The sequence below is a fragment of the Ambystoma mexicanum genome, chromosome 8 (genome assembly GCF_040938575.1).
Source record: "Ambystoma mexicanum isolate Mex_15411 chromosome 8, UKY_AmexF1_1, whole genome shotgun sequence".
Taxonomy (NCBI): domain Eukaryota; kingdom Metazoa; phylum Chordata; class Amphibia; order Caudata; family Ambystomatidae; genus Ambystoma; species Ambystoma mexicanum.
Window position 1 is genome coordinate 1,139,513,717 of NC_090929.1, and position 22,612 is coordinate 1,139,536,328.

Sequence of the window (22,612 nt, forward strand, 5' to 3'; positions counted from 1 at the left end):
TCGCTGATGAAGCTCTTACCGTTGTTCACACACACTCGAGCGAGAACAGAGTCCTTCCCATCATTTAACTGAACAGGGATGAACAACTGCTCTCCAATTTGCTGAATATCAGCCAGGCTCTGAGCTGATTTCACATCTTTCTGGACTATAGGAGTGGAAGTGTCTGATTGTGGATTGGTAAAGAATTTCAGAGTGTTTCCTTCCAGTGTGGAATACCACCTTAAACTGGAACGAAGGTTGATTTTCAGAGATAGAGAGGACCCCCCATCACCAGTCTGTTGTCCTACTGCTATTACTGTCACATCTGTAATTTGGTTGTTCTGGAAGTGAAATTCTACTTGGTCAGATTTTTGTTCAACCATGTGGCAGGTGCCCTTTAAACTAACATGGTTGACACTCTGTTTTAGTTTTATTGGTCGGCTAGTCTGGGTCCAGAGGACCTTGTTCACACAATCTATTAGGGGTGACAACCTTCTCAGGAGGTCATTCCCTAGTAAACAAGGGGTGCCCTCTGGAGTCACTACTATGACCGGGTGTTTCACCTTGTGTCGCCCAATTTTAATGTCCAAGTCTGCAGTCCCCTCAACGGGAATTTCCTTCCCGTCAAAGTTCTGCAGTTGTCCAGGAAGAGAGGTGAGGGGAATTTGGTACTTCTCCCCCCTACCTGAATTCAGTTCATCAAAGGCCCTTTTGGACAGAAGGGTAGCTTGGGATCCAGTGTCCACCAGTGCCAAAATTGTACCCTGCCCCTGTACTTGTACCGCGGCATAGTATCTTCCCTCCTTCTCCTCAAGGGGGCACAGATAATGCACATTTTTGGACAACTGGTGGGCTAACTTTCTGGTTTTGGACATGGCGAGAGAAGAGATTTGGGCAGAATTCTGTGGAGAGTCATGGAAATCTGAAAGAAAAAGTTTGCAACTGGATATTGATGCGGTTTTGGTTCCCCTGGTTCCAATTCTGGGCTGCCCCCCGCTCTTTGGAGGCAGTCACCCAGATGGGTTTGAACCAGGGAAGTTTGGTTTTGTTGGTTCTGGGATAGGATGATGGGTGGCGACAGCTCAATCCCCACATCTACCCAGTCTGGATTGGAATCCCTTGGGACCCATTTTTCCTTGGGAGGAGTTCCCCCATCTCTGAAGGAGAAGATCCTTTTCCCAGGATCCTCTGAGGATCCCTCTTCCTCAAATTGGAAGACCTGTACCTCCTCCACAAAGTGGGTCTGTTTGGGTCCTTTGTTTCTCCTACCTCCTCTCTGCTCCTTGGGTGGCAGACTTTCAGGGGTAGGAGATTTTGTTTCCGGTTCCTGGTTTTCCAGGGGCTGTTTACAAGTTGGGAAGAAAGCTTCCTCCAAGGCTTTACACCCTCCTTCCCCTTGTGCCTCCTCCCTGGGAACCGGTGGGTTATCGGGGTGCTGCCCCCGTCATTGTTCTGGAGCACCAGGCCCAGAGTTTGGGGCATTCTGCGCTGGCATGCTCATCTGAGGGTTAGGTTGCGCCCTTAGCATGTGACCCAGATCCAGTGCCATGTTTTGGACCTGGCGCTCAAGTTGGGAAACCCGCTCAGGCTGATACAGGGTTCTGTTTTCTCCCCTGGGCTGATCCCGGGAAGGGTAGCTATCCCTTCTCTGGTAATACCCTGGGTTGGAGGGTACCCCTCCACCCTTGGCCTCCCCTCTCCCGGATTAGGTTGTCTGGGCTCAGGGAATTGGGGAAAGAAGGATGGATGGTTTTGGGGTTGGAAATTGGGTGGATACCTGGGGAAAAAGTTTGGCCCAGGATTTGGCGAATTTCTGCCCTCCTGGGGGAAGTTAGGAGGGAAGTTCCCTGGGTCAGGTGCTTGGCTGGATCCCCCCCCCTTGGGCTGGAGGAGTCCACACATAACCCAGGATGGGTCGGTTTCCCTTGTAGCAGGGACTTACATAATCAGGGGAGCGAGGGACCCCATTTGTGGGACTTCCTCCTTGACTCCCTGTCTGTGACTGGCCCGAGGGCCTTCTGGTGTTAGAGTTATTCTGCGCAGGCAGGTTTTTAGGCCCCCCATCTCCAAATCTAAAACTGGGGCAACCTTTACCTCCGCCACCTTGGCAGCAGCAGGGGTGCTGTTGCTTTTGGGGTTTTTCTGCGCATTACTTTTATTTTCTATGGGCTTCTGCACCTCATAGATCCGGGTGGCTTGCTCAATGACCCAGTCTGAAGATCTTTTCTCGTGAAAATCTCTCACGAGCTGGGTCATTATGTACTTGGGAAGAGCATGGAAAAATGTGTTGATGAATTCTCTGCTGTCCGTCCGCACCCTTCTGGTGGTCTGCGCAAAGGCACGCTTCAATTCTTGCACGAATTCTTGTGGGGCCTGATCCTCCCCCACATTGCAAATTGTAGGCTGCCTTGCGAGCCTCTTGGGGATTTCTATGTACAGAAAAATGTTTCAAGATGGCCGCCCTATATGTGGACCATCTTGAATTGTTTTGGTCCTCCAGCCCCACAAAGAAACTGGAGTATTCAGGGGAGAATGTCCATTTGACGTACTGGATGCAGCTACTGCTGTCCTTCAAATGGAAAGTCTCCATCATTTGCTCATAGAGCTCCAAGTGTTCGCAAACAGAATACTTGGCGTTCTTATGATAAGGCGTGATGACACTCCTGATTGCCTTAATCTGTTTTAAGGGGTCCTTAAGCAAGGCCCTTTTCACATTATTGGCCTTTTTGGTTCGGGTAACCCTGGTCCATTCATCCTCTGATTTAGAAGCACTGCTCCCAGAGGTGCCCGTCTGATCTTCCAGGTTTTCCCGGATTCTGCGAGCCTGGGAATAGCTGGCAGAATGTGGGGACCTGGTCTCATGTGTCCTGTGACGCTCAGAGGAGTCTTCAGATCCCTCCTTGCTACCAGGATTTGATGGGCCCCCCCCACTGACCTAACTGGCCAGAGGTTTTCAGGATGCCCTTAGTGGGCCTACTCTCCTGGGATTCCCCACTAAATTGCACTGTACTTAGGTGCCCATACCCGGATGCCCGCCGATCCATTCCTGGGTGGTACTGGCCTATGAGCCCCATACTTTTGGATGGATAGTAATCTGCCATCCCTGTGGCCCTGTGCTCATGTGTGCCAGGGGACATGGGGGTGGCAGAGTCCAGGGACTGGGAGAGATTAAGGCCTCTGGTACTAGGGCTCCCGAGGTTATGCTCAGGCGTTTCCCTTTCCCTGCGAACCTCATCTCTATCAGCCCCTGCTCCCTGTTGCAATGCAAGAGCCTGCGCTTTCAGTTCCTCAGTTAAGGCCTTACTAGACTCTATCAGTCTCTCCTGCATGGCAACCTGTTGCTGGAGCCCATCATTGTGCTGGCAGAGAGACTCATTCTCTCTCTGTGCCTCCTGATTGGTCCTGGAGTACTGGGCCAGTCTTTGCTGCAGGAGGTTTACCTCCTGAATCCCATCCCTACTGGCCTGCTCCTTTCTTGCCAGAGCCTCTTCCACCCTCCTGGTGTGCTCTAACAAGTTCTGATGCTCTTTTTGGAGGTCACCCAGCCCCTGGAGGGCCAAGTGATTTTCTTCAGTTTTTCTTTTTAAATGGCAGACTTCCTGGCCTAAGGTGACCCTTTCCTGACTAAGAGTCTGTATCTGTGCCGCCAGGTCGTTCCTTTGACTTTGAAAGGCACCAGCTTTCTGGCGCTCCTGATCAAACTCTGCCTGGGTATCCAGGTCTTTCAGGATCAGTTTATTGCTCTCTGCCTTTTCCCTATCTAGGTGGCTTTGCAGGGTAACTACCTGCTCAGCACATGCCCTATTGAAATCTAATTGTTGCTCCAGCTTTTTCTGGCTCTGTAGTAGGGAGTCCAAACCTTCTTGGTACTCCTTCTGCAAGGCCAGAAATCTGGTATCCTGGTCAGACTTTTCCGTTGCAGGATACACATGTCCTCTTTGATTTTAATGAGATACTGTCTGCTCTCATTTTCTGCCTCCTGGCTTCTGTGCATCCTCTGCTCAGAAGAGACCTGGTCAGATTGGGCCTTCTCTAACGCGATCTGTTGCCTATTTGCCAGGTCTTGGCCTTCAGCACATTTGTCCTGCATGGCTCCCATTTATAGATACAAATATGCCGCTATCCTAACCATCTTGTCATGTTCATCTTTAGCTTTAGGAGCCATGTATAGTTCACTCAGGGCCACATGTAAGGGACCCTGATCTCTCCAGATATCTAACCCAGTTGCAGTGACCTGTTGTGTGATTGCCTGCAACCACGCATCCTGGCCCTACTCAGTCCATTCACCTCTCACAAATAGCTTATGTAAGAAGTGCTCTCTGGCTATTTTGATGTCTACCAGTGTCGTCATTCTGGAATTTGAGTTCTTTCCTGACTTACAGAAGTTTGTATTTTATTTTGCAAAACAGACCGTTTCCTTAGAGCGTTCCTTTGAGGAGTGCTTTACAGCGTAACACAGCGTGGTGATCTAACCGGATATGTATCCTGTCAACTGGCACACTGTATTAATCTGCACAAGTGATAGATCTAATCCAGGATCCCGGACGAGCCCCCACTTTGTAAGCGGATTCAATTCAACACTACAGCTAAGTCAATGCCTAGTCTGGGATGCTGAGGGAAACCCTTATTGATATATTTGTATGTCCAGTTGGTTTACTCTGGATGACAACCCTCATATAACACCCCTCTCTTAGAATCCCCCTGAACCCATTGAGCCAAGAAGTAGGTTTGTTTTGCAAATTAAAAGGTTTATTTGAAAATTAAACAATATATATATCACACTTTTATAATAAATTAATATTTGATATCACACTTGACAATATGATGTTGATCAACAATGGATAATGTTATAGTGGTACACTCTTTTTAATGGCTTAGAAGTTGATATAGAGGCGATAAAGTAGCTGAGAATGCTCACATGGCTTCAAAGACAATGCAATGATGAATGAAATGCAGTACAGAAAATAAACTTGATATGATTTCAACCAAAACAATGTAATCACTTTTCCCCCTGGTAGCAATTCACCCCCCCCTTTATGCAATGTAAAGAGATGGAAGGGGAGCACACAGTTCTCAGGAATGCAATCAAATATAATTCAGTTCACACTGTCATGATCACTGCTTCCAAGGAGCCAGGATCAGCCCAACGTCCTTGGAAGCAGGCCCCTAACTCTGATCCTAGGCACCAGCCGGTCCCCACAGGGACCTTTTGGACCTTGTCCTGGCGCCGGTGGCACCAGGCTCATCAGAAACCTCGGTCCCGGCACTGGAAGCGCCGGGCTCATCATGGGTGTGAAGATGCTTGGGTGGACTTACCTGCGGCAGACCATGCTGCTGACTTGCCAGACTCTTAAAAGTCCTCGGTGAACTGGGACTACTTTTCTTACCTGGGTGGGGCAGCAACACTCCACTGGAACTCTTCTGGAAGCAGGAACTCTTTTCTTATCTAGGCGGGGCCGTGGAAGGAGACTCCTCATCACTCCAAGGCTATTTAAACCACACCCGATTGATGAAACGTGCTTCGCGTTATTCTGCATCTGCAGCAGAACGCTCACCGAGTCTGCTCCAGCTTTTCTTCTTTAGATCCTGAACCTGCAAGAATAATACTCACCATTCCGGTACCCGAGCAACATCAGCACCTGCAAAAGATCAGAAACAACAGGTTAGCAGAACGAACTTTCACACGCAGTGTTTGCTTACCTGATCCATCGGCAGCGGCCGTGTCTCACGCTGCACCTTCGCCTGCAAAGACAAACAGCATTATTTTACTTACCGGCACGCCGTGCATTCCGGATTCTTCACGCTGCATCTGCACAAAGACAAACAGCATTATTTTACTTACCGGCACGCCGTGCATTCCGGATTCTTCACGCTGCATCTGCACAAAGATAAACAGCATTATTCTACTTACCGGCACGCTGTGCATTCCGGATTCTTCACGCTGCATCTTCACCTGCATAGGCAACAGCACTCACCAGCACGTGGCGGATTCCGGATTTCTTCTTTCTGCATCGTCGCCTGCAAAGACAAAGAAAGAGACAGTAAGAGCGCTTGCCATACTTACTCAATTCCAGGCGCTTCACTGCCACGCATAAAAGACTATAAAGACTAAAGGTGTCCAGAAACTTACCGGTCGTGCAGACAACGACGGTACTCATCCTCTGAAGTCAAGAGGCTAACGTTTCACCAGTGAAGGAACTGGCAATGGCACCCTGCACTAGACGCAGATGGAGAGCCCAGCATTCACCTATCTAAGGTGAGCAAGTTGACCTGGGAGGGGGGTTCAACAGACAAGCTGGGAGGAGAGAGATAGGGACATTCAACAACCCAGACCTTTAATCCCCATATTATTTCACCTGCAGAAACCTCACCCTTCGAGTTCGACACACAGTGCGGAGAGGTTCGACCCCAGAAGCCCTCCGAATCCTGCACATCACATTTCGTGTTACGGACACCTTCCTGCCAAGACCCGCGCCTCCGTGGGAATCAGGTGAGCGTTACAGAACGCGAAGCCCACCACTAAACTCCTACCCAGGCGCAATGGAAACTTCAGATACCGATCAACTAGCCCAGTTGCTTGGGGAATTAAGAGCAGAAGTACATGCAGCTCGCCAGGAAACGAGCTCTCTAAGAAGAGAACTGATAATTTCTAAGGAGCGAACAGAGGACCTTGCTAGGCAGTTGTTACAAACTCAGGCAGGACAGACACCTTTGCCCGTTCCAGGAGGGAGTTATCCTTCTGCATCAGCTTCAAATCCAGTGCAAATCAATCTGCCCGGTAATGTGCCCTTGGCTCCGCCCGAACGCTTTGCTGGTGATCCAAAGAAATTCGCAGTGTTCTTCAACCAGTGCCGCCTGCATTTTTTATGTCGACCAGCTGCTTTCCCAACGGACCAGGCCAAGGTAGCTTTCGTGCTTTCTTATCTCAGTGGCAGTGCTGCAGATTGGTCGATCCCTTTAGTCACCCAGGATGATCTGGTTTTACACGATTTTCAAGCCTTCCAGTCCAGCATGGAGAAACTGTTCGCAAGACATGCACAAGGGCAGGCCTTGGACAATGAACTTCTCTCATTACGACAGGGTAACCAAGACCTCTTGGCTTATATAGCCTCTTTCAATAGACTCATTGTGGAAACACAATGGCCCGAGGACAAGAGAATAACGCTTTTCTACAGAGGCCTGCGTGGAGAGCTCAAGGATGTGCTAGCGCAGGTTGTGAATCCTCCACAAGAATGTTCAGACTATATTGACTTAGTTGTCCAACTAGACCATAGACTACAGAACAGGAAGGCAGATCGTTCCAGATTTGATACCCGAGTGTTTTCTAAACCACAGACCTCGAATAAGGGAGCTGACACTGTGGAACCCATGCAAATAGGGGGCATGAGAGGACCTTTAACCCAGAAAGAGCGGGAAAGAAGAAGGCAGCTGCAATTATGCCACTATTGCGGTAATTCAGGACACTTTCTTCGGGACTGTCCCGTGAAACCAGCTAAGAAGACTGTAGGAGCCGCTGATACCTGTACCACAAGTTCTGAGCAGGGAAACAACCTCGCCCGACAAGAGTAGAGGTCCTCTTGCCGAGCGTTAAGATCTGTCCCGTGACCTCGCATTTCGTGATACCCATGGTCCTCATTAGTCCTGAACGTCCGGATCGTTTGCATGCAATTGAAGCTTACATTGACAGCGGAGCAATCGGTAACTATGTGGACCGTGAAATGGTATCAAGGATGAATCTACCCCTTGTCCCTAAGGCAGTAAAAGACGTCATCACTACTGTGGATGGCACGGAGATAGCCTCCGGACCAGTAACGCATGCCACCCAAGAAGTGACGCTGTTGAGTCATAATGGACACCGGGAGAGAATAGTGTTCGATGTAATCAAGGCCCCTCAGTTCCAGATCATTCTGGGAATCCCTTGGTTAGAGAAGCACAACCCTCAGATTGATTGGCGAGCAAAGACGGTTCAGCTTCCAGAGTGTTCTACCACTTGTTATCCTCGACCTGATGTTTCACTGGCGATGATCTCTTCTGAGGAGATTCTCAAATTGCCTCCCGAATACCAGGAGTTCCAAGACGTCTTCCAGAAGGATCAAGCTAACACCCTACCTCCTCATAGGTCTTACGACTGTCAAATAGATCTGATACCTGGAACAACTCCTCCTTGCAGCAGGATCTATGCCCTCACCGAGCCAGAGAACCTTCACCTCAGACAGTACCTGGACCAATACCTAGCTAACGGGTTTATCCGTCCTTCAAAATCTCCAGCTTCATCGGCTTTGTTCTTCGTTCCGAAAAAGGAAGGAGACCTTAGGACTTGCATAGATTACCGCGCCCTGAATCAGATCACTGTTAAAAACAGATACCCGTTACCTTTGATCCCTGAACTCCTGGACCAAGTCAAAGATGCCTGTATATACACAAAGCTGGATCTCAGAGGAGCCTACCACTTGGTACGGATCAAAGAGGGCGATGAATGGAAAACGGCCTTCCGCACCAAGTACCGGCTATTCGAATATCAAGTGATGCCCTTTGGACTGTGTAATGCTCCTGCTGCTTTCCAATATTTTATGAACGATGTCCTCAGAGAACTCATTGACGTATGTGTAGTTGTCTACATTGACGACATCCTCGTCTATTCATCATCTGAAGAAGAACATCAGAGACATGTTAAAAAGGTTCTCGAGAGATTGCGTCAACATAGTCTTTTTGCTAAGCTTGAGAAATGCGTATTCAACGCAACGGAAGTCGAGTTCCTGGGATTCATACTGTCACCTAACGGAGTCCATATGGATTCAAAGAAAGTGGATGCAATTATCAAGTGGCCATCACCAACCTCTGTAAAAGGAGTTCAAAGCATGTTAGGATTCGCTAACTTTTACCGCAGATTCATTCCTGAATTTTCCCGGATAGTCCAGCCCATCACCGCTCTGTTGAAAAAGAACAAACGTTTTGAGTGGTCTTCTGAAGCGGAACAAGCTTTTCAAGACCTAAAAGCTAAATTCATTTCTGCACCTGTTTTAAAACACCCTCGCCCAGAACTACCTTACATCATGGAAACGGATGCTTCTAGTCTTGCTATGGGAGCAGTGTTATCACAAAGAGATTCGGTCACAAACCAACTACATCCGGTTGCTTTTTGGTCCCGCAAGTTTTCGCCTCCTGAGATCAACTATTCAATTACAGACAAGGAACTTTTGGCCATCAGATCGGCCTTTAAAGCCTGGCAGCATTATCTTCTAGGAGCCAGACACACAGTCACCGTAATGACTGACCACCGCAATTTACAATACCTAAAGACAGCCAAAGCTCAGTCTTCCAGACAACTTCGTTGGGCTCTGTTTCTAGCAGAATTTGACTTTATAATTACTTATCGACCAGGCAGTAAGAACGGAAAAGCGGATGCCCTCTCCCGGATGGGAGTAGATGAACATTTGATCAATCCAGATCCAATACCCATAATCCCAGAACAAAGGATTTTGAGTTTGGTCAGCACTCAATCTTTTGAAGACATCAAGACCACGGTGAAATCGCTCCTAACTCCGACCGATTTGCAGGACTGGCAATTAAAGGGAAAAGATTTCTCAGTAGATCAAGACCTACCATATTTCCGAGGACGATTGCACTTGCCCTGTGAGAAACTACAAAAACAAGTAATCTCCGGTTATCATGATTCTCTAATGGAGGGGCACCCTGGCATTACCAAAACCATGGAAAAGATCAAAAGACATTTCTGGTGGCCATCGTGGAAAAGGGATATTAGAGACTTTGTAATCTCCTGCGGTGTGTGTGCCCAGAATAAAAGTCAAAAGCAAAGACCAGCCGGCTTATTACAGCCACTTGACATCCCTCCCTGTCCATGGCATACCCTGTCCATGGATTTTATCACGGACTTACCTCCATGCTTGGGATATACTACCATCTTAGTAGTCGTGGATCTATTCTCGAAAATGGCTCACTTCATACCCTTGAAGGGTCTACCTTCAGCCTCAGTATTGGCCCGGGAATTCTTGGCAAACATTGTTCACTTACACGGTTTTCCTTCGGTTTTAGTCTCCGATAGGGGAAGTCAATTCATCTCCCACTTCTGGCGCAGTTGCTGTCGTCTAGTCCAAGTTGATGTAAGACTTTCGACCAGTCACCATCCCCAAACTGACGGACAAACCGAAAGGACAAACCAGACACTAGAACAATATCTACGCTGCATGCTCCAACAAACAGAAAACCCCTGGAAGGACATTCTTTGGATCGCTAAATACGCGTACAACAATTCGACTCATTCTGGAACCGGGAAGACACCCTTTTTCTTGTTATATGGACACCATCCTAGAACCTCCCACCTGGATCCTCCCCAAGAAATTGAAGCACCTGCTGTGGATCACTTGCATTCGGAGATCACCTGTGCTTTTAAGGAAGCCACTGCCCATCTGCAAAGAGCTAAAGCTCAATTCAAAAAGGCAGCCGATCTGCACCGTAAAGAGGCCCCTCACTACACTGTAGGAGATCAAGTCTGGTTATCCACTAAGCACCTGCCTTTAAAAGGACCCCGCACTTTCATCCCGAGATACCTTGGGCCCTACCTCATATCTGCCATAATTAATCCGGTGGCTGCCAAATTGGAATTACCTACGCATATGAAAATACATCCAGTATTCCATGTCTCCTTATTAAAACCAGTACAACCAGAAACCCGATTGACTGAACTCCCGGAACCCGTTTTGGTAGACGGAGAACTCGAATTTGAAGTGAAGAACATCCTAGACTCCAAAATTTCCAGGTCTAAATTATACTATCTGGTTGATTGGAAAGGATACGGTCCCCAGGAAAGGTCTTGGGAACCCTCAGAACATGTCCACGCACCTCGTCTGGTCAAGATATTCCATCTGAATCACCCCGACAAGCCAAAGCCCCCGGAGAAGACACACTTAGGAGGGGCCTTGAGGGGGGATACTGTCATGATCACTGCTTCCAAGGAGCCAGGATCAGCCCAACGTCCTTGGAAGCAGGCCCCTAACTCTGATCCTAGGCACCAGCCGGTCCCCACAGGGACCTTTTGGACCTTGTCCTGGCGCCGGTGGCACCAGGCTCATCAGAAGCCTCGGTCCCGGCACTGGAAGCGCCGGGCTCATCATGGGTGTGAAGATGCTTGGGTGGACTTACCTGCGGCAGACCATGCTGCTGACTTGCCAGACTCTTAAAAGTCCTCGGTGAACTGGGACTACTTTTCTTACCTGGGTGGGGCAGCAACACTCCACTGGAACTCTTCTGGAAGCAGGAACTCTTTTCTTATCTAGGCGGGGCCGTGGAAGGAGACGCCTCATCACTCCAAGGCTATTTAAACCACACCCGATTGATGAAACGTGCTTCGCGTTATTCTGCATCTGCAGCAGAACGCTCACCGAGTCTGCTCCAGCTTTTCTTCTTTAGATCCTGAACCTGCAAGAATAATACTCACCATTCCGGTACCCGAGCAACATCAGCACCTGCAAAAGATCAGAAACAACAGGTTAGCAGAACGAACTTTCACACGCAGTGTTTGCTTACCTGATCCATCGGCAGCGGCCGTGTCTCACGCTGCACCTTCGCCTGCAAAGACAAACAGCATTATTTTACTTACCGGCACGCCGTGCATTCAGGATTCTTCACGCTGCATCTGCACAAAGACAAACAGCATTATTTTACTTACCGGCACGCCGTGCATTCCGGATTCTTCACGCTGCATCTGCACAAAGATAAACAGCATTATTCTACTTACCGGCACGCTGTGCATTCCGGATTCTTCACGCTGCATCTTCACCTGCATAGGCAACAGCACTCACCAGCACGTGGCGGATTCCGGATTTCTTCTTTCTGCATCGTCGCCTGCAAAGACAAAGAAAGAGACAGTAAGAGCGCTTGCCATACTTACTCAATTCCAGGCGCTTCACTGCCACGCATAAAAGACTATAAAGACTAAAGGTGTCCAGAAACTTACCGGTCGTGCAGACAACGACGGTACTCATCCTCTGAAGTCAAGAGGCTAACGTTTCACCAGTGAAGGAACTGGCAACGGCACCCTGCACTAGACGCAGATGGAGAGCCCAGCATTCACCTATCTAAGGTGAGCAAGTTGACCTGGGAGGGGGGTTCAACAGACAAGCTGGGAGGAGAGAGATAGGGACATTCAACAACCCAGACCTTTAATCCCCATATTATTTCACCTGCAGAAACCTCACCCTTCGAGTTCGACACACAGTGCGGAGAGGTTCGACCCCAGAAGCCCACCGAATCCTGCACATCACGTTTCGTGTTACAGACACCTTCCTGCCAAGACCCGCGCCTCCGTGGGAATCAGGTGAGCGTTACACCCCCTAGCAAGCTTAGAGGAAAACAGGTAGAAGTTTTAAACACAGGCAAAATCCTTTTAAATATGGTGGCAATGAAGTGAAAAATATACTCAAATTGCTTTTAATTCCCTATATGAGGTCAGGGTGAGTGAGAGATACTTTAAATTCATTCAGGATCACTTTAGCCATGCTCTATGAATGATTGTCAGGTTGCAAACGAATTTCAGCAAAGGAAAGCAAGGACAAATATTTTTACCCGTGGCGGAAATGAAGTAAAATGTCAAATAGCGGCAATTTAGTCGTGTGCGTCTAGCGCAATTACGGAGGCACTATAAGGGGTAGCAAGTCGGTTCATTGGAAAGGATAGATTCTTAGCTTTAAGATGACAGTTAAAACTCGCTCCTAGCACAAACGGTTCCGGAGATACAGACGATTTAGTAAAGGTAGTTTTTCGGAATTGAAATTTTAAAGTAAAACTCAAAATGACAGACGACAGCTTTCAGCTGTGAATTGACAGAATGACACGATTCTAGGAGGCAGTTCTAATAGGTTAAAATAGTTTGGATTTGATTATTTTAAACTAAGAGATTGGGTTTGGTACAGTGCTAGCTGGGTACTCACACTATATTTTGGAAGGAATGCGACTTTGCCACGGATCGGGTCAGGATTGGACTGCGGTTCCCTCGCCACGGACAATCTATGCCTGGTTCTGCTCACTGGATAATTCTGCCTTCTGGGTCTGTCAGGCACTGGTTCTGCTCACAGCGTCTGGTCTCTGATTCTGGCAAAGGTTCTTGGCAAAGAATTCAAACAGCTCGCCCGGCTGTTGAATAGTTTGGTTTGGGTTGCTAGGTTCTGAAGGCCTGCTGATAGGAGTTCAGCTGTTGGGTTCTAGAGTTCTTGGAGTTGGAGTTTCTGGATGTGAAGTCTGAAATCAGGATGTGGCGTTGTCTGTCAAAATGCTCCGCAGAAAGTGAAAAAGAAAAAGTCCTATCTGGCTTCCAGTGGCTCTTTTTATGTGTTTAGAAAGTGGGTGGGTCGGCTAATTCTGCATGCCCAACCCTCTCAACTTATCATTGGCCAGTTCCTCCTCTCTTCCTTGATTGGGGGAAGGAAATGGAGTGTCAGAGTGATGTCAGCCATTTATGATCTATTGAAGAACGCCCCTTTACTTTTGCTTAGAAAATAATTTTTCATAACTACACATACTTCCCAGATATACAGTTATTTGACATTACATGTACATATTAGAGATTACTTATGGTCCATGCTTGTTCAACTCTGATCTTCCTGGGGGCTTGCATTCAAAAATGACAACTTATTTTCGTTTTGAGTTGGTTTACCAATGTTAAATCTGTATCAAAAATCACACAAATGTACACACTCCTTCTACACACATTCCAGTAATTTACTAGGTCTCTAGCATAAACCCATTGTCTGTAATATCAATAAATAGCGGGGTTTTGCCTCAGAACATGGTACAAAGTTGAATCAAGTCTTGAATTGTGGGTACATTTTTTAGATTAAGTTTCTCCAAATTGCACATTTTTTTGAGCTTAATACAATATTTTTGAAGCATTTAACTTAAACATATATTTGCTGCAATATGATTCCACAAAAGTGTCTGGGTCCGCCCCCAGAAACTTGGAAGTCAGGAAACACATGTCTCTCCTTCCAGGCAGGGCTCTGTTTACAGTCCACACTGAAAATCAACATACCCCATTCAATTGCAAGGGTCTACTGTGTTGGGTCCAGCAAGCTGAGGTCAACAGACCAGGGGGCCACTCTGCATTTGATTAACAGAAACCTGTGATTTCCTGGGCTGTTGTGTGGGTCTCTGAGATGAGAGGGTTTCCCAGCCTCTTGGCCTGTTAATGCAATCAGATTGTCTCTGGGAACAGCAGGTGGTTAAGAGTTTTAATTAACCAGCGGGCCTTTGAAGTTTCCAGCTGTCTCAGGAGGGTGATTAGCTTCTGAAGTAGCAGTTCTCCTGTCAGAGTTTAGACCGCTAGCGCCGGTTTGTGGACAAAGCTGGTACTGCACCCCCATGATTTTAGCAACTTTTTGACATCAAGAAAATGAATTCCCAACAGCTCTGGGTTGCTTTTGGCAATCAGCCTTGCCATTCCCAATGGTTTCAGGCTACTGTGTGTGTAGCCCAATGGTGGTTTTAGGCAGGTCCTTCCTGTGCTCACAACATAGGCAAAAATGGGTGGCAGCCTATTCTTCATTTTTCCCTGTGCATTTTCTGGGGAGTTCTGGCCATCATGATGTTTTCCATGCCAGTAATGCACAGTTTTTATTTTGTGGTAGGGCTCGGATGCATGGGTAAAACATCCCACAAGCCATACGCAGTGTCGTCGGGGAGCAGCTTTGGTTGTGGGGTTCGCACACAGTATTTCCGGGGTGCATTACTTCACAGACCAGGTGGCGCAAAGGTTGGTATACATGGCTGGATTTGCCTTGTGGGGGAGGGTCTTGTGGGCGTTCCTGCCGCTACTTGCGCATAGGGTTTCTATGCGGTCCAAATTCCATGAATACATGGGGCGCGCACATTATCTTATGTGGGGAGGGACGTGCAAAGCCGTTCTTGCCGCAGAGACTTTGCAGGATCAATTGACACTTTTCACAAATCGGGCCATAAATGTATTATACTGACTTTTTTTTTATAAGGCTGATTGTGGAGAACCAATATAAAACCCAGAGGTCTCTTTATTTCCCTGCCCATTTTTGCACAGCTCTATGGAAACAAACCTTGCCTGTACCTTTGTTGCCTGGTTTCCCTATTGGATGATTTGGTGATGGGCTGCGGGATTTGTCTCAAAGATAGTATGCAGTGGATGTTAATGATAAACATGCATATGAATATGCATTCATATATGTCATTTTGCATGTTTTTCGGATTTTCTATGTAATTGTACCATTGTTGCATTAAAAGCAAATCTCCGAAAGTAAACTGTTTGTGTTTTTATTGCGTACTGACATTTTAGTAGTTTTACTGATCTTTGACTGACTCTCTTCCTTGTGGCATTTGTACAAAGCGGTCTCTAGTGGCACAAACACATTCCTAATTCTTAAGAATGAAATTACATTGATTTCTCCTGTTTCTTAAAAAACACTTTAGTTTTGACATTCCCGAAAATATACTTGAGAAGAGGGTCGTATTTTCACAGTATGTGCAATGAAAGGCCTGCTCTCTATGGTGAGTGATTTATTCAAAGGGCTTGGGTGAGTCCCTGTGCTCCCGACCTGAGTTCACTCATCAGATCACATGATATCAGGTTGGGAGATTCTCCTAGATGCTGAGCTCTGCACCCAAGCTCTCTGGTGAGTTCATAAAATGTCCTTTTGTTTTGGAAAACGCGACAGCACGTTTTTCATAGAAGTTGCGCTCATTCATTCTCTGCCTCTTCATCTGGATGTCACACTGGTGCTTCAGGGCTACCCCGGAAGTAAAGGAACGTTCAGGCCTGCACAGTGGAATACAAGATGGCAGAGATTAGCATTGTGCCTCAGTACACCAAGACCAGCATGACACTCAGAGGCGTCAGGGCCACCGAGGCAGTATGGAGCTCTGTTGCTGTTTTATTATTGTTGCTATTCGATGGCATTCCCGACTTTGTGTCACAGATGGAGTGGCTGCTAGGTGGTACTTACATAGTTGTGAAAGTAGAAAGAGGAAATGTAGTTTTTCATTTGCAAGCTGTTTGACTAGTTCGTCATGCTGACACTACTTTCTTATGGCCGGCCTGGTGTATTGACTGAGACTGTTCCATTCTCACAAGGCCAATCCTTTCCATGCACTTGCTTCCTGGCACGTGACATCTGTGGGGCAGATCAGTGATCAGTGTTATGGCCTGGGTGCAGACCAAGGCTGGGGGCACCCAGCCGACATGCTGGGGGCACCCAGCAGACAGATGGGCTGCAATCACGCAGCCGGATGACAGGCAGGGATCACCTTGCTTACGTCGGGATCACCCGACGTGACATTAAGGCTGGGGCACCCAGCAGACAGCTCTGGACTGGGGGCACCTCCGTGGCCTGGGGGCACCAAGGCCTGCAACGCCAGATGATGCCGGTGTTGCCCAGCAGGGGCACCAGCTTCCAATGGTAGAGTTGCCCAGCCGGGGCTCTACATACATGACAGACAGCCATGAGTGACAGCGTTGCATGGCAGGGGCACCGTCATGGTGGAGGGCCCTGAAGGGCAGGCCCTCTGTCAGCTACGCAGCACCAGCATGGTGGTGCGCAATAACGACACGACACACCATGTCTGCTTACTCTGAAGACTGAAGAGCGGGAAGCCACTCATTACTTTTCATTGAGTACAGTCACGTGGATACTGCCACAAGCTCATGGGAGATACCAATCTCCTCAGGAGGGGTACCACACTACAATTAGCGACAGGATGGCGGTGAGTCACTAGTTTTCTGCCCCTTCACGGTTGCTGTTGATTACCTTACTAGTTGGTTGTTGATTTCCTTGCCACAGAAACTCTTTTTTGGACTCTGTCTACGGTCCTGGGGTTACTCTTTAGATGTTGGGTTCTTCCGCTGGAGGAAACCCATCCCAATGGGCGCTCTGTTTGTCTCTGATTTATAATCAGAGCTGGAAGGGAGGAGTTCAGGAAAGGGTTGTCTTTTTCACCAGACCAGAAGGGGAGGGTGATGCCTGTCCCTCCAGATCCTGATACTGGATTCCTGAAAACTGGTGGTTTGATCATATTAAGCCACACTCCCTTGGCGTTCTGGACAATACCCACCACAGCGTTCTTCATGCTACCTTGCAGCCATTCGGCAGCAATGTGCAAGCAACGCGCCCATGACCCAGGACCATTGCTCATTTCTGAAGTGACCTATTTTGATTACATTCATTTTTTCAATGTGCATGTTTTCGTGTAACCTAACGGGCTCATCTATGTGACCACACTGCCTTCCCGGATTTCGAATGTAGAAAATACACCCCTGTTTTCAGACACATTCAGAAGATTGCAGAGTTCTCGTTGTTGGAGGCCCCCTGCACCGGATAGACAAAGGCACAGAGCCGTGTGTTTGCACTTAAAACCCATGAATCACAACTCTTTGCATGGCTGTTGATTCTGCACACCAAAGGTAATAGTTTAGTCTAAAACTCAATTAACATAGCATATGGGTTGCTTTGTCGGCTTTATGTGGAGTGACTCATCTCAATAAACAAAGCAGCAGTTTAAAACGGCCAACACAAAAACTCTACTTGAAATCCACACTAGCCTTTTTGTTGACTGCGAAAATGTCTTCACTTTCAGCAGAATGTTGCCACCTCACACTGCTTCGAACATTTCAATTGCTAATACTTTATTACAATTATGCTACTTATTTAAAACCACATCCTGCAGGGCGAGCAATTGCCCTTCTCAAACCCCTGTTAAGCTCCATTTAATGAGCGGAATGATGAAGTCTTTAGCGCTTGCAAATACTTCAAGACATAGCAGTGTAGCCCAGCTCGAGCTATGTTTCAATGAAGGCACAGTGCAATTGCCTGCCTTTAGAGTTTTGGTTCACACTATTGTCTGAACGGGTTTTGCTTCTACAAATTGTGGAAGGGATTCTGAATCAAGAAGGGAGGACTCATTAATGTAGAGACGGGTTTACCTAGAATTTGCAATCGTGTTGTCATTTTGAATCTTGGACATAAGCGCGGAATCTGAAATTCCTTTAAAGGGTTGAGTATGGTTCATAGTGATAGCTTTGGATGCAAAAACATGGAATGCAAAAGCCTTGAAAAAAATGCATTGAAAAAATGCATTTTTTTTCATTTTCTTTTAATAGGAGGGTCCCCCAACCCCTGTTTTTTACCCCTGAAAACCCATTTTAATAAAAAAAACCTTTACCCACAAAAAAAAACATTTTTTTGAGGCTTTTGCATTCGATACTTTTGAATTTTATGCATTGTATTCGATGGAATCACCAGATACCGTTGTGTATATCAAAAAGAAAACTGCTTTTATTAACCCCTGAAAATGATCTCAAAATGAACTACACTAACAGCATAAAGAATCGTCCACAGCACATGGACCATATGAACGTAGCTGGAGCCTGCAATACTTTAGTTGTGTACCATACTTAGAAGTGGCGCTAAGATATATCTCTTTTGTACAGACCAAAATGGCTAAAACGGTCATTGACAAATCTCACCACTATTTTGATCCCGACTCAACGATGGTGTACACTGCTGATGCAGCTGTGTGAGACGCTTTCATTTCACCACTAAGTGTCTCATTGTCACTATAAAGGGGGTCGAACCACCTGTACCTGCATGCCTCGTCCGCAATAAAAAGTTCTTTCGGGGCACTTTTTTAAAGAAAAAAAGAAAAATAAACCCTTCCCCCAAAGAAGTAAACTTCATCAATTTGATAATCAAGGATTAAAAGGGTTAGGCATTCACAAGGATTTTAAGAGATAATGGGCCTCATTACGAGGTTGGAGGTAGCCATGGCGCTATTAGCAACATGGCTGCCTCCAAACTCGTTCCGACTCCGCCCTGGTGAATGGAGCAATTACCGGTCCATTCCAAGGTTAGCGGGACCGGTAATTCCCCATTCACCAGGGCCATTCCCCATTCCCATTTGAGCCCCCATAGGGGGAATGGGGAAGGCGTTAATAACGGTACCGCAAATTGTGGTACCGTTATTAGCTCTAGAGTCCCTTTGCAGGTACCGTCCTTAACGCCTGAAAAAGCCAGGCATTAAGGAAGGACCCGCAAAGGGAACTCATGGTAGGGCGGTAAGGGATTACTGGCACCAGTGCCCTTACCGGTGCCGGTAATCCCTTACCGCCCACCTCGTAATGAGGCCCAATGTCTCAGGAGGAAAGCTCAGCTGCAACATGCTTTGCTTGGAAACAAGCCTAGACTGAGCAACACAAGTTCGATCCCCGGGTCCGCGCTTAGAAACTTCTGGGTATTAAGCGCGTTATAAATAACATATCATATCAATGTGGTGGAGTTTTTTACACCTCGGTTAGAGACTCTATTGAGCGGGAGGATTTAAACAAGGGGTTCACCATCATATAACATTACTGCTTTAATGAGGGTTAAACCTGGGTGAAAGATAAAGGTAAACAAGGGGCATGATGATCAAACAAAGGGACGATTTAAGCAAGTTTTTTTTTTTTTAATTTGAAATATTTAATTGGTGTTTTCGTATCCCACCGCCTGCTAACAAGATGCTTTAGGGCACTGTGTTTGAAAAGAGTGGAAGGGGTGAAAAAAGGAAGGGGGCAAGGAAATGGGGAAAAGTAGATTCCCGAGCATGCAGATTTGGATTATCAAATGCATGCAAAACACTGCCATGGGTCGCCTCTAGAGGAACACACTTTACATTATGATGACCAACTTTTCAAGCATGCAGTTCCTATGCACAGACAGCCCTTGGCGACCAGGCTAGGGGCTGACATCCGCATCTTTAGGAATTTGCGTTGAACTTGGGGGAAATAAAAGCCTTCCGAAGTAGATTGGTTGTTTGGGTGTTTCCGGACTTCAGGTTTTTAGGTTCCTGGATTAGGTACATGGGAAGTATGATCCCAAATTCAGGGCCCACACTGGCCTGCCTTTCCCTCCTTATCGTTTTCTATCGGAAGGTAGATTGGATGAGTCTATTTGCTGATGTCGACCGCAGAAAAGTGGATGGGTTTCATTTCTGCAGGCGGTAAGAGGTGTGAGTGGGATCCAAGGTCTGTAGAGCTTTCCTGGTAATTCTGAGCGGCTTGAAATGATTGTGATAATGGATGGGCAATCAGTGGATATTAAGCAAGGCACCTCCACACTTATGTTGGCCCAGTATCATGCGTGAAGCTCTGTTTTGCATAGCCAGTAGGTCAGTTATGCATTATTCTGGGAAGCCAATACACGTGTTATTGCAGAAATCTCCTTTTGATAGCCAGGGTTATCAATTGTTGGTGTTGCATCTCAAGAGCTGGTCAAATCCTTCTCACTTGGTGCAGTAGGAAGTGGCAGCTGCTGGAGAGTGCTGCTAATTGTTGGATAAATCAAAGTTGTTGGTCAGAGATGAAGGGGATAGTAATAAAGAGTGGCTGGTGGTGGATTGGTAATGTGATTCAGCATACATGTGTTTCCCCAAATAAGTACACGCAAGCCAACATTATGAGTGTGCCTGTGGCAATATCGTGCAATTTACAGCATACATTTTAGGTGAAATTGGATAAACAGCCACACAAATGTGCAAGCAGTTTTGTAGGTGTAGCAACAGACCACCAACAGTACATAGCAGCTGATCGTGTTGAAAATACCATACTGGGGACACACTTCAATTGGTAAGTGATATGCCAGTGGACATTAGGCAGGTGTAAAATATCGAAGTGCATGGAAGAGCTGTATATAAGACTTCAGCGTTTATCTAACTTTGTGGTGTATGTTTTTGATTTCAGTTTTTTATGCAAGGTAAATTTGTTAAGGAAAATGAGGGCACATAATTACTCTGCAGACAGATGTGGTAGACTCTGCAAGAGTTTAGTTTAATTAAGCAATATAACCAAAGGAGAGGGGCGGGGGGGCATTAAGGCAATGGCCTGGCACATTGTACCCGGGTACTAATGTATTTTTCTCGAGTTGAGAAATGGTGTGTTAAGCGTTTTGCAACTCGAGGAAAAATCACCCATAAAGATGGACACCATGTACCGGGAGAAGGGAACTAAACCTAGTCCCTTCTTCCTTTCCATGGCGGCTATTCGCATGCAAGGACGCACCAGCCGGCAGGGGACAGCAGTGCACGGTAAGTGGAGCGGGGCTGGGATCGAGGACTAAATATGTAGAAAATGCAGGGTGGGCAGGGGGGTGGGGCGCAGGGGAGGACTGAAATGATTATCCTGCAGGGGGAAGATGTTGGCCTGCAGCTCTGAGGAGGTTTGGAGCTTGGTGTAAAGCCCACGTTCTGAGCCTCCTCATTGGCTGTGAGGGGCAAGCCTTGCCTCTGCCTTGTACTAATAATCATTATAGATATGTTTTTTGTGAGACGAGCAGGTTTCAAGGGTTGCTTCAGAGGATTTATTTTTCTGAGGCACTAGTGGTGTTTTGTAGGGCTTTTGTGCTTTTTGTGATGATCTCAGAATAATAGTATTCTTTATTTATATATGGTGTGTTAGTATTTGGGAGTTGTGCCAGAAATCTTTCCACTAGGACTTTGCTTCAAAGAAAACAGCTATTTAATGCCAAGGTCACAATTTATGTGTAAATTAATTTTGTTGGCTGCATTTTTTCTCTACACTGCGATGTTTAACTTGTTTAAATATCCCATTCTTTTAAGTTGTTTGCTTTGAGTACAGTGATTCTTTGCATCTAGGACCCTCCGCCGAGAAGCAGCTACTGTGGACAGTGCCCTTTTCTCATGCTACTTAAATATAACCTCTGCAGTCGACAAGCCTTGTCTTTGATTTGCTGTGTCAGAGCTTGCAGTCATAACTTCGAAAAAACAATCAGAGAACCCTAATTTGTTGACACCTTTCTGATGAACTTCCCTTTCGACCATATGTATATATGAAGGAAAGGCGAGTGACGGAAAGGGCAGGGGAAGGGAAGGGGTAGGGAGGGGAAGGAAGGGGGAAGGGAAGACAAAAGGTTGAAAAGGAAAGGAAAACAGTGTGAAAAGGGTGAGAGAGGAAAGGAAATAAGGGTTAAAAAAGACGAAAAAGGAAAACCGGGTGAAAGGGGTAGCAAGAAAAGGAAAGAAAAAAGGGTGGCATGGGAGAGATAGGAAAGTAAAAAGAAAAAAGGGTTAAAAAGTGGCGAAAGGAAAGTAAGTTGAGTGAGGAGAAGTGTTAGGGGCACATTGATAGGGGTGAAACCCCCATAAAGAGAACATGGGAACATTTCTAAAAAAAAAAAACCTTTCTGACATTCAACTGTGCATTGCTCTGCAATATGTACTCTGTGTCTGGAGGCCCAGAAGAAGGGACTTCAGGGAACTGATCAGAACTGAGGGTCTTATATATGACACTGCCGGAATAGTTATTCAGTTTCAACTTAAAGTTATGATGAGTGCAGCCAGTGGACAGAGTCAGGTGTTAAATAACCCAGGTGATAAGGCTGATCCATGGGATACTCTGTAGTCCTCTGCTGTGGGTTCACAGTCAAAAGGTAATAATTGTTACCTGTGCAGTGTTGTTCATCAAGAAGGAACAACGGTGCCTCAGGGCGGCTCCTTTCATTCACCAACCATCTGTCATGCAACAAAGAGGTCAAGAGGAATAACTGCTGCTGGTTGTCTTCGGAGTTTTTCAGTATTCATTCTCTAGTGCGACCCACTTTGATGAAGT